General features: G+C 67.0%; 1 non-coding gene across 1 annotated transcript; it reads left to right on the forward strand.

The window, feature by feature from the left end:
* Positions 1-3,727: 3,727 nt before the first annotated feature.
* LOC144489905 (5.8S ribosomal RNA) lies at positions 3,728-3,881 on the forward strand. Its single transcript, XR_013497095.1, has one exon. It is a non-coding gene; the product is annotated as a 5.8S ribosomal RNA (ribosomal RNA).
* Positions 3,882-5,000: the final 1,119 nt, after the last annotated feature.

The following is a 5,000-nucleotide window of genomic DNA, read 5'->3' on the forward strand; positions in this document are numbered from 1 at the left end:
CACTCTGCTTCTGCAGTCCGGTCCACTCCGCCCGTTCTAGCTGCTCGTTTGGTCCCTCGCCCGCCAGCAGACCGTTCCGCCGACGGTGCTCCTCCTCCGCAGCGACTTCTGCCTAGCCCCTCTGCCGGGTGCGATGTCTCCGGCGTCCGCACCGATCCTCGGCATTGGTGCCGCACACGCAACGCCTGCGTCGTTGGAAGGGCTTCGCCGTTGGCGTCGCACACAGCCCTGTGGGGGTGTCTTTGCAGTCCGTCCGAGAGGTGGGGGCACGCACGGCAACACGGCCGGCCTGCCTGCTTGGGACGATGCGGTCCTTTCGTTCAGCGGTTCCACGGTTTGGCCGGCGCGAGCAGATGCTTGGGGGGAGACGGTGGCGTCAGCCACGCACTCACTCTGCTTCTGCAGTCCGGTCCACTCCGCCCGTTCTAGCTGCTCGTTTGGTCCCTCGCCCGCCAGCAGACCGTTCCGCCGACGGTGCTCCTCCTCCGCAGCGACTTCTGCCTAGCCCCTCTGCCGGGTGCGATGTCTCCGGCGTCCGCACCGATCCTCGGCATTGGTGCCGCACACGCAACGCCTGCGTCGTTGGAAGGGCTTCGCCGTTGGCGTCGCACACAGCCCTGTGGGGGTGTCTTTGCAGTCCGTCCGAGAGGTGGGGGCACGCACGGCAACACGGCCGGCCTGCCTGCTTGGGACGATGCGGTCCTTTCGTTCAGCGGTTCCACGGTTTGGCCGGCGCGAGCAGATGCTTGGGGGGAGACGGTGGCGTCAGCCACGCACTCACTCTGCTTCTGCAGTCCGGTCCACTCCGCCCGTTCTAGCTGCTCGTTTGGTCCCTCGCCCTCCAGCAGACCGTTCCGCCGACGGTGCTCCTCCTCCGCAGCGACTTCTGCCTAGCCCCTCTGCCGGGTGCGATGTCTCCGGCGTCCGCACCGATCCTCGGCACGGCGCGGGTGCGCACCTGTGGGCTGCCGCCCCGTGCTCCACGTCCGTCCGTGTGTGCCCGCTGTGGGGACCGTCTTCCTCTCGCCTGGGCGACGGCTTGCGGGCTGCGACGTGACCTTGCCACCGCCTTGCAGCATTACATCCGCAGTTGAAACGAAGAGAGCTGCTGCGGGCTTGGGTGCTTGTCCTGGCGGCTTGTCGACGGGACCACGGTGAACGGCCACTGTGTGACTCCGCAGGGAGACGTTCTGGTGCAGTCAGGGGCCTTTTTGTCTCCCGCCGCGGTGAAGCTTTGGTCGCATTCTAGTCACTCTCTCTTCAATCCCGGTACGGGGTACCTGTTCATGCTCACCATTCCTCGAGCACCCGCGTGCAGAGGGTGGGTGCGAGGTTTAAAGATTCGTGGTCCGCCTGTCGGTCCGGTCTCGTGCTGACTTGAGCGAGTGTCCTCCGCGTTCGAGAGAATGTGCCTGTCCGCGGGGGCAGCCGCGCTTGCGAGCGTTCCGCCGCGCCCCCTTCCCCAGCCCGCCGAGGTTGGGGCGTGCGGGGTCGGCTTGCGCCCGTAGCGTCGGCCTGTCCTCCGCGGCTTGCACCCGACTCAGTCCGCTGCGGCCTCGCCTCGACTCTCGAGCCTTCCGCCAGACGGTGACACCAGAGAACTCTGCCTCTGGCTGTTGCGGGGCGTGACGGCGCGTGTCGGGCTCCGGCCCGTCACCCACGCCGGCACTCAACGCCTGCGAGCGCCCTGTTGCCTCCGAGAAAGGTTTTTCGCTTGATTGTCGCTCGAGTGCGTGTGCCTCCGGGGCTCACGCCGTGGTACGCGCCAGGCTGGGGCTCCACCGTCACGTCGGCGGGGGAGCGTTTAGCGCGTCCCAGGATCGGACAACCTCTCCGGGGGCCCGAGCCGAAACCCGACACGGTATAAAAGTCGTAACAAGGTTTCTGTTGGTGAACACGTTGTGAAGGATCTTTGTCGGCCGGGGGCCCGCCACCTCTCCGGGGAGGGCGGCCCGTCACTCCTTGAACGCGAAGGCTGGCGCCGGTTGGGCCAGGCAGGAGAGCCCCACGGGGGCCGGCCCCGGGGCCAGGTATCGGACAACCTCTCCGGGGGCCCGAACCGAAACCCGTAACACAGAATAAAAATCGTAACAAGGTTTCTGTTGGTGAACACGTTGTGAAGGATCTTTGTCGGCCGGGGGCCCGCCACCTCTCCGGGGAGGGCGGCCCGTCACTCCTTGAACTCGAAGGCTGCGCCGGTTGGGCCAGGCAGGAGAGCCTCACGGGGGTTGGCCCCGGGGCCGTGGCCCGTACTGACGCTGGCGCCTCCCACGCGGGTGGGAGGTCACACCGACAATTTCGCCGTACCCGTCGAACGCGCCTGGTCACCCGTACGCACGTTCCGCCGAAGCCGGGCGACGTCGATCTCGGTCCCACTCGGTTGGGCCGGCGCGCGGGCGCCGCCACCGACGAGCACGCACACGCTCGGTTGCACGCCGGCAAGTCCATGCGGGTGCCGCACACGCTACGCCTGCGCCGTTGGAAGGGCTTCGCCGTTGGCTTCGTAGGGTGTCTTTGCAGTCCGTCCGAGAGGTGGGGGCACGCACGGCAACACGGCCGGCCTGCCTGCGTGGGACGATGCGGTCCTTTCGTTCAGCGGTTCGGCGGTTTGGCCGGCGCGAGCAGACGCTCGGAGGGAGACGGTGGCGTCAGCCACGCACTCACTCCGCTTCTGCAGTCCGGTCCACTCCGCCCGTTCTAGCTGCTCGTTTGGTCCCTCGCCCGCCAGCAGACCGTTCCGCCGACGGTGCTCCTCCTCCGCAGCGACTTCTGCCTAGCCGCTCTGCCGGGTGCGATGTCACCGGCGTCCGCACCGATCCTCGGCACGGCGCGTGTGCGCACCTGTGGGCCGCCGCCCCGTGCTCCACGTCCGTCTGTGTGTGCCCGCTGTGGGGACCGTCTTCCTCTCGCCTTGGCGACGGCTTGCGGGCTGCGACGTGACCTTGCCACCGCCTTGCAGCATTACATCCGCAGTTGAAACGAAGAGAGCTGCTGCGGGCTTGGGTGCTTGTCCTGGCGGCTTGTCGACGGGACCACGGTGAACGGCCACTGTGTGACTCCGCAGGGAGACGTTCTGGTGCAGTCAGGGGCCTTTTTGTCTCCCGCCGCGGTGAAGCTTTGGTCGCATTCTAGTCACTCTCTTCAAAGCCCGGTGAGGGGTACCTGTTCATGCTCACCATTCCTCCGGCACCCGTGTGCGGAGGGTGGGTGCGAGGTTTAAAGATTCGTTGTCCGCCTGTCGGTCCGGTCTGGTCTCGTGCTGACTTGAGCGAGCGTCCACCGCGTTCGAGAGAATGTGCCTGTCCGCGGGGGCAGCCGCGCTTGCGAGCGTTCCGCCGCGCCCCCTTCCCCAGCCCGCCGAGGTTGGGGCGTGCGGGGTCGGCTTGCGCCCGTAGCGTCGGCCTGTCCTCCGCGGCTTGCACCCGACTCAGTCCGCTGCGGCCTCGCCTCGACTCTCGAGCCTACCGCCAGACGGTGACACCAGAGAACTCTGCCTCTGGCTGTTGCGGGGCGTGACGGCGCGTGGCGGGCCCCGGCCCCTCACCCACGCCGGCACTCAACGCCTGCGAGCGCCCTGATTCCTCCTTTTTTTCGCTTGATTGTCGCTCGAGTGCGTGCGCCTCCGGGCTCACGCCGTGGTACGCGCCAGGCTGGGGCTCCACCGTCACGTCGGCGGGGGAGCGTTTTGCGCGTCCCAGGATCGGGCAACCGATCCGAAACCCGATACAACTTTTAGCGGTGGATCACTCGGCTCGTGCGTCGATGAAGAACGCAGCTAGCTGCGAGAATTAATGTGAATTGCAGGACACATTGATCATCGACACTTTGAACGCACTTTGCGGCCCCGGGTTCCTCCCGGGGCTACGTCTGTCTGAGGGTCGCTTGACAATCAATCGCACTTCGCGCGCATCCGTGCGCCGAAGAGCGCGGCTGGGGTGTCGCAGAGGTGCCGTCCTCTCTGTCCCCCTAAGTGCAGACCCAGAGTAATCCGCGTCGGAGAGCTTGACCTCTTGGGTGCCGGCGTCCGCCTCCGGGCTCGTCGGCACTGCCCGCTCCCGCACTGGCCCAGCCACCTCGGGGTCGCCGGCACGGCTGTCATCGGGTTGCCAGAGAGAGAGAACGTGACTGCCTCGCTGCCGGGACCGTGTGTGCCTTCCATTAGGCTCGGGCCAGGGGGGTTGACTCTCTGTTGATGTGTGTGTGTGGCTCGTCCACGGGAAGGATCCGCAAGAGTTGGCTCGGTTGGGTGCTCCGGCACAGAGAGTGAGAGAGTGGAGTGACTGTCCGCTGGACGTCTCCGGACACGTTGCCTCGCGTGGTCCGTGCTCGGTTGCCTGCCGGTGGGTTGCCGTGGCCGTTCAGTGCCGTCGCGTGGAGGACGGCAGCTTGACGCGTGTGACGCTTGATGCCTGGATCGGTGCTCGGTCGTGCCGTGCTTTTCTTCCCTCTGTTGCGCGTGCGAGTGCTTGCATTTTTGTCGTGGGAATCCGTGGCGGTTGGGTGTCGTTGCTTGTGTTGCGCTGGAGCTGCGGCTCCTTCCACACTCCGCAGCCCACCCTCTGCCGTTGCGGTTCTGGGGCAATGTGCCTGCGCCCGCGTTCAACGTGTGCCTTGGGTTCGAATCGTCGCAGAGCCGACTTGGCCGTGTGGTCCTCGCTCCGGTGTCTCCCCGTGTCCTGCTGCCGCCGAAGTCTTCTACGTGAAAGGTGCTGTCCTGGCCGCGGCGTGGCCACCCGCCGCTTGCAGCCCGTGCGCTCCGCCGCCCGGCTTCGTCCTTGGCGTCTGGCCTTTCGCTCCGGCAGGCTGTGTGTCCCACGGCCCTGCTTTTCTCTCGCTCGATACCGCCGTCGCACCGCGACCCCGCCAGCAGCACTGCTTTCCGTTACCGTGGAGGTGGGCGCACGCCTCGCCGCAAACGATTCTCTGGAACAGTTGACGTGCCGAGCCCGGTCCGGCGCCGAGTGCGAGGGGGCACGCAGCGCTCGCAGTACCGTGTGCGT

This window comes from Mustelus asterias, unplaced genomic scaffold (assembly GCF_964213995.1).
Source record: "Mustelus asterias unplaced genomic scaffold, sMusAst1.hap1.1 HAP1_SCAFFOLD_2662, whole genome shotgun sequence".
NCBI classification, from domain to species: domain Eukaryota; kingdom Metazoa; phylum Chordata; class Chondrichthyes; order Carcharhiniformes; family Triakidae; genus Mustelus; species Mustelus asterias.